This window comes from Fundulus heteroclitus, unplaced genomic scaffold (genome assembly GCF_011125445.2).
Source record: "Fundulus heteroclitus isolate FHET01 unplaced genomic scaffold, MU-UCD_Fhet_4.1 scaffold_72, whole genome shotgun sequence".
Taxonomy (NCBI): Eukaryota; Metazoa; Chordata; class Actinopteri; order Cyprinodontiformes; family Fundulidae; genus Fundulus; species Fundulus heteroclitus.
Window position 1 is genome coordinate 950,307 of NW_023397165.1, and position 13,367 is coordinate 963,673.

Below are 13,367 nucleotides of genomic sequence, written 5' to 3' on the forward strand. Positions count from 1 at the left end.
TACTGAAGTTCACCTACTTTATGGTGGAGAAGTCTTTTAAATTCATGGACTAATTACTATAAACAAATTACAACTTTGGCTATTATTAGAGATGCCAACTAACAGAAATAGTATGTGACATTAAGTTTCAATCAAGTTTTTAAACTTTCTGAAATTTAAATTTCTGATTATCTTTTGTTTGGTTTGAGCCAAATGAGAGTAAAATGGCATCCCATACAACAATAGATAAGCTTTGTTATGATCCTTTGGTTTCTTTTGTGTCTTTTCTCGTAATTTTCTGGTTTATGTTCTCTAGATGTTGCTTTATTAGTTGATTCCTTTAGTTTTAGTTTCTGATGTATTGTGTTGTTTCCTCTGAATTCTATTTTTTCCCCCTTTGGTTAGTACTTGTCTTTTCTCCTTGGTTAAGTGTTTCACTAGCTATGTTTACATGAACAAAATAACAGAATAAAGAGCCAATCGCAATAAAAATGCATCATGTCATCAAGCCAATCGGAATAATGCGATCGGATTAAGCTAAATTGGAATGAAATTGTAATCCGAATGAGAGGTGTGGTTTGTGTCGATTTATAATACCATAGGCAGGCATATAAACGCTGGTCAGGATGAACCTATTCTGAATGTGGCAAACAGACCTAAGAGCACGTGTGCCCAACATAAACATTACGTATTTCCATGTTGTTGAGTGGCGGAAATACTTCAGGAAGTAAAACTGACTGTGCCCCCAAATACCTTTTAGTTTGAAACAAATAAAGAGCTCAAAATTGTTATTTATTCAGAAATGTTTCAACCGTAATTAGAACCGGGTCAATTCCAGCCTGGAAGCGAACAAACTCATACAATGCTGCTTTGTTTACTATTTTTTGTTGTTCAGCACAGATGGAAGTACTTCTTCTGTGTTTTTTTAAGGGAAATTTGATAACTGCACACGTCAAAGAGGTTCTATTCTGGATAAATCCAGGTGCATATAAACACACATTATGATCAGATTAATTGATTGTGGGCCCATATAAACGGTACAAACAATTGTTTTTTGTTTTTATCCCATTTCTCTGTTGCTCCTTGATCATTGTCTTGTGTTGTTATTCTCACATTTTCCTTTTTGATCATTAAATCTTCCTACTCACTCCATGATCCTGTCTGTGTTTTGTTTCTCCACATAAAAGACGCTACATGATAAGCTTGTGTACACATATTAAAAATAAAACCGACTTGTTTGTTCAATTATTTTTTTTACGATGAACAGTTCTCAGGACAATATAAAATGTACAGTTTAGGGCTGCAATCCCAAAGGTATTCCTCCTATCTGAGCCTTATTGGACAGAAGTATCTTCCTATAATTGCACTTCTTTACCATGTCTGGGTTTCCCTGAAATAAATGCCCCAGAAAAGAAAAACCGGCCCTTTGCTTTTTTTAAGAGCACTGTAGTTAACTTCCTCTGTCAGAAACACAGGACTGAGGGTAAGTTCAGAGTTTAATGTTGGGCTAACGCAGCAGTGGAAAAAATATATTTCAGCTGATGAAAGAGAATGCTTTAATAACTGATGGAGCTAAGTCTCCGTAATTGACCCCTCATGGCAGACCTCTAAAGGAGAATGAGGCTCAGTAAATTGTAACCACTAACTTTTCTGGAGTGATGTGGCGAGCAGCAGAATTCATCTTCATTGAACATTGTGCTTGAGAGAAAAAGGTAAAGAACTTGTGTCTCTCTGTATAGCTACTTTTTCATGCAGCTGATGGAGAAGACCGATTGTTTATAGGGAATATTACTTCCATTGTTCCAAGATAGCGGCGCAGGTACCTGCTGCAGATACGGCGGTTAATTTTGTTTGTCTTTGTGTTCTTATTCGTGTTATCGCCATTCCAAGCTCTAATACAATACAGGAGAGAGGAATCCGTGGAATCCGAACTTTATTCACCCCGACCTGAAATGGACAACAGATGCTTCACTCTATGCGCTCTCGAGATCCAGGAAACAGGGTAAGCGAAGAAGGAGATGGCGAGGCTGTCGGGTTAGGCCTGCTGACTCAGCTAAAAGCTAATCCATACTGATCAACACTCTCGAGCCTAACTCTGGCCAAAGTAAGATCCGGTTAAGAATCTGCGCATAAAATGGACAGATTTTTAGCGATTTTCACAGAATGGGGGTTAGACGGAGCGACCCCGACGAAGCGGTGACACTGGAGCAGTGTAGTTTGTTCCGGGCCGATTGAATGGCGACCTCGAAGAAAAGCAGAACAGGAGGTCTGGCAATTTACATCTACAACTCCTGGTGTGCTTCTGCAAAAGTCATCAGAACCTTCTGCTCAGCTGACCTGGAATACCTTGCAGTTAAGTGCAGACCATTTAAACTATCTAGAGAGGTCAGCTCTGTGATAATCATTGCTGTTTATATTCAACCGAAAGCTATCGCTAAACTAGCTTTGTTTACTGCTTTGTTTCTCGCCAAATGAACAGTAATCCAGAAGTGGCTATGATAATTGCAGGGGACTTTAACCATGTTGATTTAAAGTCGGTGCTCCCAAAGTTCCATAAACTCATTAAGTTCCCGACCAGGCACAATAATACATTAGATCAAGTTTACTGCACCATTTCACCAAAGCCGCTGCAGCTCCTCACTTCGGCTCATCAGATCACATCTCAGTGGAGCTGATTTCTGCGTACAAGCCACTGATCTGCAGAACCAGACCAGTGTTAAAAAAAAAATCCAGGTTTGGACAGAAGAGTCCTGCTCAGCTCTACAGGACTGTTTTGGCAACACTGACTGGGATGTATTTAAAGAGGGCACTGACTTAGAAAGCTACACATCATCTGTGCTTTCCTATATCCACATCTGCACTGATGCCGTCCTACCTAAATATACAATCAGAGTGTTTCCTAACCAGAAACAGTTCGGTGTGGTCCCTAACTCTCCTCCGACCTCTCTTGGACTGCAAACACATCCCACCTGGTGAAGAAGGCCCAACAATGGCTCTTCTTCCTCAGGAAACTGAAAAGGTCTAGACTTCCCACTAAACTGCTAAAGATCTTCTATATTAGCTACCATGAAGAGTGTTTTATGTATCAGCATAACTGTATGGTATGGGTGCAGCACAGTCCAGGAGAGGAAGGACCTAGCACGGGTGGTGAGAACAGCGCAGGGGATTGTGGGATGCCGTCTACAGGATCTAGACTCATTTTATGCAGAACGAGTCCAAGGAAGGGCCAGACACATCTCCACTGATCCCACCCACCCAGGCAATGCGGCGTTGGCCCCTCTCCCATCAGGTAAACGCTTCAAAAGCCTCAAAGCCAAAACAAGCTTAGAAACAAGCTTGGAAACAGCTTCTCTTTTTTTTGTCCTTCTTACTGTAAATTTCTTACTTATTTTGCCTTAAAATATCCAAAGTTTAAAATCATAATTTGGATTAATGCTGATTTTTCACTGAAAAATGTGGTCCTGTATGTGTTCCTCAGTGTGGACACTTTAAACTGTACCAAATTTGTGGAATCTTAAGAATAAGGTAAATGAAAAAGACGCAAAATATGCTGAATTTGTCTAAAAACGTATGTTAATTTGTGGCTTTAAAATTGTGTTTTTGGATGGACGAACACTTGAAATTGATAAATGATTACTTACATGTGCCTCCCAAGCACCCAAGTTTCAAAGGAAAAATTATGGAATCATCTTAACAGAATATAATTGGAAGAACAATGAATTTATTTTGAGTCTTTTTTCTAAAAACACATTAAACCAAGTAAAGAAATGCCAATAATAAAAAAAGATAAATGTCATGTGTCATGATCCACAGCAGGATGAGCTTTCCTACTTGTGTTTGTATTTCAATTCTAGGTTGTTATTGTGATTTAGGTATTTCCATAGAGGATTATTCTTTTGAGTTGAGTTTCTGTTCTGTTCTCTGTGTATTTTGATTAGTAGAACCTTTCGTGTTTAGGTCCAGCTCCTCCTGTCTTCATTTTGAGTTTATTAATCATCACTCCTCAGGTCCTTAGCCTTTTCAGCTCAAATTAATTCTGTTGATTGTACTCGCCTGGTTTCCATTTCACTAATTACACCTTAACAGCATCTTAGCTCTCTGGTCTCTTTGTTCAATGTTGGATTCTTCCAGTGCTCTCGCCCTTGTTCCATGTGCTGATTTTCTTTGTCATTATGTAACTTGCTTAGTTTCTTGATGAATAAGTATTCGCACCACCATACACCCACCTGCATCTGTATTGGATCTGGGTCCACCTCAACACATTGCATTATGGTTGAAATCTGGTTGTGTTACTTATATTTGTATTTAAATTAGATTGATAAAGCTATTTCTTTATGTCCCTTAATATCACATAAGTTGTTGAAGAACTATGCCAAGATGAACCAATTGGAATATTTACAGAAAAAACTAATTCTTAAATCTTGGAATTCCCTTAATATTTCTATACTATACAACTGTTGCATAGATATATTCATAGCATTCATTTGCATTTCATACATTAGTCCTTTCTTTTTACTTGACAACTAATTTTATGCAACATAACCCTTATTGATTTGTTCTGTTAAAAAAGCTAAACTGTAACATCCCATCTCTTAAAAATCTAGTTTCTTGAACTGCAAAAACAGTTTTATCATGAATTTCATCTGATTTTCAATTCATTTGTGGTAATTTGATGATGTAAACAAATGTAGAGTCTGAAGTCAACTAAAAAATAGAGATGCAAGGGAAAAAAAGCTGAGAAAATCTTGTGATATCCTGCACATTATTAACATGGTATATGACTTGTCATTTTAATTACATTTTAAATAATTCATTACTGAAAAAAAAGTCAAGACTTTATGGACATGCACACGCTTGAAATGCCTGTTCAAAAAAAAAGATAAACACCACTATTTTGTTGTTGCTGCCTTTAGTTCTGATTACAGCGTAAATTCGCCGTGACATTGTTGAAAAGCCTCAGCCATGTTACAACCCAGAGTAGCATACATTTTTCATGAAGATCTTAATGGAATAATCTGGTGATTCAGTTTATTCAGGTAATCAGCTGATCTCGTTCTTTGTGCACATAACATCACTGAACACAGAAATGAAGAACGTCAGCACCTCCAGAGCTCCCATGACTCAAAAAAAGTCCCTTTATGTGCCTGATGCCAGCGTCACTCTGGAACAGGGTAAATCTGGATTCATCCGACCACGTGACCTTCCATTGCTCCAGAGTCCAATCTTAATCCTTACTAGCAAACAGAAGCCTTTTTCTCCAGATCAGTCTCACTAATTAGTGGTTTTCTTAAGGCTACACAGCTGTTTAGTCCCAGCCCCTTGAGCTTCCTTCGCATTATGGTGTGCAAACGCTCCAACTTACACTACTGAAGAGAGCGGTTAACAGTAATTTTAGTAGTTTTATCGCCCTAAATGTTTTATTTGTTTCATGAAGGCCAATAATTTGACCCTTCTGAAGTCAATTAACATCTTTTTTACAACTGCGCAATGTCTTCTTTCCTTGGTGTTTAAGAAATGTGAAACAACTCACTGCATCAGTGGCTAAATAACTTGTTGCCAGATGAAATATAATTATCCATGCAGCAATTGTCAAAAGCGTCTCCTGTAGAAACATTGTAATGTCAAACAATATATGGCAAACACAATATAAATACTCCACAAGATAGCAGGAATCATTAGACAACAAAGTTACATGTACAAAATAATAGTGCGGGGAGGAAAGCAGCCATGTTGCAATCAGATATAAACTATCTTTCAACCTCCCCGTATGGGCTGGGCTTGTTCAGAGTTGTGGTGAAAATGGAAGAAATAGATACACCAAATACACCAAAATAAGAGGTGTTTATACCCTAATCTGGCTTTCTGGACCATGACCTAGATTGCTATCACACTCGCTCTGACATAACAATAGCAATGTCTAGAAGAGAAACAGGGTTAAGCTTGAAGCAGAACCAGAGCAGGGAAACCCCCTGACAAAAACTGACCTTCCACTTGCAACAACAGTGTGACGTGTGCTCTGATACTGGGTGAATAAAATCAGCTTTTTAATAAAAAAAAAAAAAAAGAAAAAGATCTGTGGGGAAGAGAGTACTGCTCTCACACATGAATAACAGATACTCCCTGCCAGATGTTCAAATTATCAGTGGTCCCACATGCCATTAGCGTCTGCATCACTGTAGCAACATGTTGATACGTCTCCCAGCAAGAGCTTTTTTGGGAATCGGTTAATGATGAGGAGTAAAAGAGAGATTTTTGTAATGTGGCGCGCTTCAGAGATAAAACGCTCCACTTCTGCCGCCTTGTCTCTCATTGCTTCGGCAAATAATACTCCACCTGGGATGGCACTCGCGCAGACAGTGTACACCCAAACGATTGCGTTTCTTTCTTTTTTTTTTTTCAAAGAAATGTTTAACTTTGATATCCTAATTGACACTGATATTGATACACAGTTAAATGAATGCTGAATCAGCCCCTATGGACTGTACAAGCTGCGTGTGCAAATATTAACTCGCTCGCACCCTGCTGTTAATCAAACCTGTGTCGGAAACGAGACGAGAGCTCTCTCGACAGGTTAACAAAAGCTTATGATGATGAAAGTACTGTAAGCAAGTCACCTCATTAAAACAGCGGAAATAACTTCTCATCGCTTCAGCCTCGCCGAGCAACATGTTTGTTCTTAATCAACAAGGCTCTCTGTCGGTTCCAGATTGCAAAGGGAGTTCTGTGTTGGTTATGTGCAATTACTTATTTGCCATTCAATAAAGCAGCAAGGCAGTGAACCAGCTTCGTGTTAATCTAAAATTAATTCTCATGAATAGTAGATCAAGGAGGGAGATTTCATGCCGCGGAGATAAAATAATGATGCGCCCGCTCGAGATTCATTAACAGCAAGACTCATGAGAGCAGAATGGGTGGCTCACTTTGTGGTGTGGCACGGGCGCAAAGCATGTCAAATTTATTTCTTCCACCTGGCAGTATTGCAGAATAAATAGTTTTTTTTATATTTTAAAGCATATAAAGTCTTGCAATTAGACTTGACAAACTGCAACAGGTTAAAGACAAAAAAAAATGACGTTTTAGATGTTAGAGAGGGGGGGGGGGAAGAAAGAGGAAGATAAGGAATACAAAGGGAGATAAAATAGACTGCAGAATGTGTTCTCAGAGTCTGTTTGGTGATTTATTCTGCTCCCACTACTCTCCTAACCAACCACAGCCCATTCACCGCCTTCTGCACAAGATCATCATCACATAATTAGTTATAAATCAAGAGTAAGAGCCTGTTGCCCAGCGGGGACCACGATCAGTCAGGGGAATCGATGACAAAACACTGAGATAATGCTTCCCAAATCGCATTTCTCAGCCAGAAGGGGGGCCTGAGGAGCCAACCTCGACGAGCCTGGGACAGCGGAGGGTGCGTTGGCTGTCAAATGCCTTAATTGCTTGATGTGTGATTTACTGAAGTGGATATTTATTGCCACCTTAGCTGCAATGTATTTCTCTATATAAACAAAAGTAAAGCATGTTGAAGCAGATGAACATTTATTCCGTGATGTATGGGAGAAATGTTACAGGATTTAATAGAAGCAGGACTACAAGACAGAGAATACGAAGTAAAGGTCAGGACACAGAGGATCCTGTGCCACTGTAATAATATTGCTGCTGGAGCTGCACAATATATCTAATTTCAATCGCAATCACAATATTAATGTGTGTAATTTTGCAGACCTAAAGTACACCTTGAATGCACTATTTGGTTGGATATTGTCTTCCAATCACACACATGCAAATTCTGAATGGCAATAAAACACAATATTTGAGCTGTTGAATGCAATAACTCCCAAATAAATATCAAGCGTACAGGATTTAAATTGAGAATGGGGAGAAAAAAGCCAATCAGTCAAAAAAAAAAAAACACAACGAAGGCACAAAACATGACTCATAGCAACCTTTTTTTCTGTGCTATTGGCAACTTTAGCGACTTCAGGTGAAAGCACCAATGTCCTGCAGTTACTGCCTTGCGGCAGCAGCAGGTGCTGCCTCTGGGGAGAAGGATGCCCTTAGTTTCTCCTGCACATGTTGCCCCTGCGACCTGATCTCGGATAAGTAGAAGACAATAGATGGATGGAATATTGAGCAACCGAATGGCACATTACATGTTTTCCTGATATTGTGCAGCTTTAATTTCTTACTGTACTACCAACAAAACAACAGGCCTGCTATATGCCTTAAGTAAATGCATATTTTGCACCTTTCAAAACATCCGGGCAGGCCAAAGTACCGTACTGCACATATCATTTTACATGGTGTAAAACAGGATATGCTAATATATTCTATTTTACCATCACAAGATTTACTCATTTTAAACTGAGCTACAAGACTGGATTAAATTAGCAACAGCCAAGAACGTAAAGGAATTCTTTTCTTTAAAAAAAAATCTAAAAGCACTTTTAATTTGAAAACAAGCTTCATACAATATTTTTTTATCAGATGTTATACTGTTTATGCCTTAAAACTCTTTGACACTCAGAAAAAGTCTTGCTTCTTTACCAATATGGTCTGCTCCTCATGTAAAATCTGTTTCTGAGGTCAGATTTGACGGCTCTAGCATAAACATCCACTGCTCCTGGTTAAATCCTGCTGCCCACGTTAAAACCGCTTAACCTCGCAGATATAACCTGGGTTTGTAGCTTTGTTTTCCCAGCCCACTGATATCTGTAGAAGTAAAACAAGCACAGCCCAAAACAAGACAGTGGTGTCAAAGTCGAACTGTCCTTCTGTTTGCTCCAACTGTAACGAGACCACCAGTTCATTCTAAGAAAGACCAAAGAAAGTCTGTGAGCAGAGAAAACACAACTGAGAGCGCAGTTTTCATCCCATAAGAGGAACTTAAAGCATAAGATGCAGGACTTAAAAAAGGAGAATAAAATGTGAGCACAGGAACATACTTTTTAAGGTGGGCTTGTGTATATTTGTATATAGTAAAAAAAATGTAATACTGTTTGGCTCTCACACTTGTTTCCAGTGCTCATTAATTTGGGGAGACATTGTTTTATCTTGAAAATTGTTTTTGTCTCAGCAGTGAAAATAGTATTTTTATATTTTTCACATGTCAAAAACTGACAGGTTGTGCTGAGAAGAAAACTAACTGGTAGTTAGTAAAAGGTAATTTGATCCAACTGTTCATGCAGCTGTACTGTGATGGGCTCAGAGGTTTGTTGGAGAATATTGGTGAACAAAAGGCATCGAGAAGACCAAGGGCCACAGCATAAAGGTCAGGGCCGGCATTCTGGAGGATTTTAAAGCAGTTTGGTTTTACAACAACATCCCGAGCATTGAACATCTCATGGAGCACCGTTCAAGCCATCACAGCAAACCTATCAAGGCATGACCATCTAGTTAAACTAACAGACAAGGAAGCCGAGATGGACACTGTAACTCTGGAGGAGCTGCAGAGATCCACAGCTCAGGTGGGAAAAAGTCGACAGGACAGCTAATAATGGTGCATTCAATGAGAAAGCTATCGCTGAAAGCCATTATGGGTAGCAGTTTGTAACACGCCATGTAGGATACAAAGCAAACATGAGAATGTTTTTGGAACGTTTTGGCCTACATGCCTACATTGCATGCCATCCCGATAGTGAAACATGATGGTGGCAGCAGGATTTTGAAGGAAAGCATTCCTTCAAGAGGGACGGGGAAGCTGGTCAGAGTTGATAGGAAGAGGATGGAGTTAAATCCTGAAATAAAAACAATAGGATATTCAAGATACTAGAGGTTAATGCAGAGGCGTACCTTGCAAATGGACAACAACCCTAAACATACTGCCCGAGCTAAAATTCAATGTATTAGATCAAAGCATTTTCATCTGGTAAAATGCAACAGTGAAATACGTAACTCACACAACAGGCCTATGTTTAGCCGTCTTGATTTCACACACAAGTTGAGAAACTTGCAGCATCACAAACGGGTAGTTTTTCTATAGTGAACCATTTTGATGCTGAGCTACTTATGGCGCTCATTAAAAGGAGTGCTTTATCTCCACAAAGAAAATCTGAGAAAGTGCAGAAAACTCTCTGCGATGGTCAGCTGTGACACAAGGTGACATTAATTTATTCCTTTAAATGGGTCAAACAACAACTTTAGGTCTTAGGTCATCAACCAGCAGAGAGAGAAAAAAACCTATGAAGCATCCAGGTGTATAATTTCGTCTGTCCTTGTTCTGTCAGTGGTCCCAGCTGAAGGTGATACTGGTCAACATGTCCTGTCCTAATTACTAGTCTAGCAGGAAGGACCTGGGGCTCAGATGCAGTAGGACTCTCCATAAGCATAAAAGAAAAGGTCCCAAACCTCTACCCACCCAGGAACGCACTTCTCAAACACATGTACTCAGATACGCACGGTGGTCCAGCAGCTTGAGCAGGGGACGTGGACACGATCAGGCAAGAGGTGCGTTTGCAGGTTGACAGATACATATCTGCATAACGCAATCACACGGCTATTCTCAGAAACACAGACAGGCCCTTATGAACTGGGACTGTAAACTCTTCCAGGTCATTAGCCCCTGTCAATGTGAGCTCAGATAGCAGGGGTGACATGTTGCCTCCAGACGTGCCAGATGTCTTGTTGGCACTGTTGAAAGACATAACCAACAATTTTATGCTATCACCAAATTCAAATTTAACACACTTTCTAGTTTGCAAAGTGGATTTGCGGAAGTGGACTCTTGTCTTTTTATGGCTAGTATGACCGGAATATAAGAAGCAGAAGTAATGGGTGTACATGTTTTCTCTGACGCGTTCCTAAATAGCTCTAATAACGTTATTCCTTTACATGTAACTGCCTAAAATGGTTAGTTGTATACTAACATGTCCCCTAAAGGTTAGATCATTTTAAAGTTGCATTGCTTCTTATGTTTTTTTTCCCCTACAGCAGTGTTATGTGTTTTGCAAAGTCTTCACGTCTGCATGCCTACAAGTCAACACAGTTTCACTGTCTACGAGCGTTAACACCCTTTTGATAGTTCTCAGCAGGCGAACCCGGCGTCTGTTTCAGTTCCTTGGGAGAATAAACAACACCCCAAGACACACTTTTCATCTCCAAATTAGTGCCCCTGGAACAGTATGGTAAAAGGAATCTCAGCTTGGAACGGAAAATCTGGATATTTTTCACACTTTTCTCCCTGCAAACCCATAATTTTTTGACTGCTTGCAAACGTAAAATGACAAATGGAACAAGTTTAGACTCTCCAATTAACCAAACATGCATTGGTTTGGTCTGGGTCACAATTACCTAAACCAGTGGGTTTTTTTTTTTTTCATAGAATAGAAAAATTATTTTACTTTATAAAATGACATGTCACCTTATAGCTTACTAAACAAGCAAGGTCCAATTAGTATATAAGTGAGTTTGGATTTAATTCAGTCCCACATTTAGACACAATTACATTTAGTTGAGTCATAATACAATACAGTCAAATTCAGTCATTTAAGGCCAAATAATAAGAAGTTACCTCAGAAAGTCAAGCGGATTCCATAAGGCCACTGTCTTTGCATCAATCGCCCATACCGAGCAAGCCTGTGGCAACAGTGAAGAGAAACCATCCATTAATAGACTGAAACCTCCAGCAGGACCAAGCTCAGTATGCGCGCACATCTTCCGCAGCGGGACAGGGAAGAGACAGTTAATAAAAGAAGCAAAGAACAAACGCCGATCCTGAGGTTCTTTTTATGGGAAGGTTAAACAGAATACTCAAACTTCATGAAGCAATAGTTCTAGAAAAGAAACATCGCTGAACATCAAGCTGTGAGCCAGGAGTACAGTTAATGACTTCCTCTGGGAAAAAGACACAACTAAACGCAGAATGCACTTGGCTTTTAATCTGTCAGCTGTTCATTTGATAAATGATAAACGGACTGAACTTATATGGAGCCTTTCTGCTCCTACCAACCACTCAAAGCGCTTAACACTAGCGCCACGGTCACCTTGCCCCACTCAGAAACACACACATACATTAATACGCTAACCGATAAGCAGCTTAGGGTTAACTTTAGGTATATTTGAAATGCAGACAGAGGTAGATGGAATCAAAACCACAACTTTCAGATTGTAAATACTCTGCCCATTGAGCCACAGTGGTCCTCTACAAAACTCAGCTAAAACAATAAGGCATGATGATAAGGTTTTTTCAATGCAACATTTTTCAGTTTGTGAATCAAAGACAGGAATGCTAAAAATATGAAAAAAAAAACTTTATGTCATCTTCAGAGGGTAAATGTGACCTAATGTTTGCAGGTCATGATTTATAGCATATTACCTACAAAATGAGTGAAATCTATAAAACATTTAACAAATCAGTATTCGGATCCGTTGAAGAAGAACCCCAAATAAAACTGTGTCTGAAAGACTGGCATGGTCCTTCTACAGGACGGTGTAGGAAATACGAAGAGACTGCATTAGGGAGACGGAGCTGCTGGTGGAGGAAAGTTGGCAAAGTGGCAGTCTGGGCTTCACGCTGCCTCCTTTGCTCTGGAGCGAATTTGGCTGGTGTGAAAGGAAGGACAGCCAAATCCCCTAACCCACAACAAATATGTCTAGCTACAGTAACTGCACCATAGTACAGAAAGGAGGCGATTTTGTTTATTTTTTATTTTTTTTCCTTGGAGTACAAATTAAACAACATTGCCATTTCAAGTACACATCCTAAGATATCAATCAGTAACTTATTAATTCATATGCATTTGAAAACAAAACTGATAAAACTGAAATTTAAGAACTGCTCCTAAACTTCTTAACACTAACTTCTTGGCATAATTTGATGGTCATGACTGCTAAAGAAGAAGGCGCTGCTTCATTTCCGAATAAGGTACGCATTTGCTGATTAAATTAATTTAGAGGGAACAGATGGATCAGTGCTAAACGTTTTTGTTCCGTTTAAATCCCCAGGGTTTCCAGTTTGAGCAATGATTTCCACACGCTTTTGCTGGTTTCAACCCAGCTGAAAATCTGTCCCTACAGAAGTCAAAACTTTACGTCCTTTTAAACACGCCTGTCATTTCTGACTCACAAGTTCAAGTCGCTTGTTTCCTTGATATTCATTAAATCCCAGGATCACAAGTTGATGATTCTTTAAGAAAAAAAAAGACATTTTAGCATAAGCTGCAACTGCGGTGTAAAACAATAACACTTTCAAAAGAGAATAGGTGAGAAGACAAAGCTGTTTATTATGAGTAAGATCTATATCACAGTTTGTGTTTTTCAGCAGAAGCAGCTATAAACTGATGTTAGAACAGCATGTTGTGGGTTAATCTGCTGAATGATTGATGGACAGTATTTCCTCAGAATAGGACAAGGATATCCTATTTGTTTTAGAGAGAAATTCTAAAACAATT

The 13,367-nt window shown here is 39.3% G+C and overlaps 1 long non-coding RNA gene across 2 annotated transcripts in view; it reads right to left on the reverse strand.

Annotated features, from left to right (window-relative positions):
- The window catches only part of LOC118561804, an 82,615-nt gene that overhangs the window by 17,884 nt on the left and 51,364 nt on the right, over positions 1-13,367 (reverse strand). The window contains exon 2 of one of the 2 annotated variants that reach the window (XR_004930276.1): positions 11,489-11,553. The exons of the other annotated variant lie outside the window; for it this stretch is intronic. This is a non-coding gene — a long non-coding RNA (uncharacterized LOC118561804). The remainder of the gene's footprint in view (positions 1-11,488; positions 11,554-13,367) is intronic. 2 annotated transcript variants of the gene reach the window in all.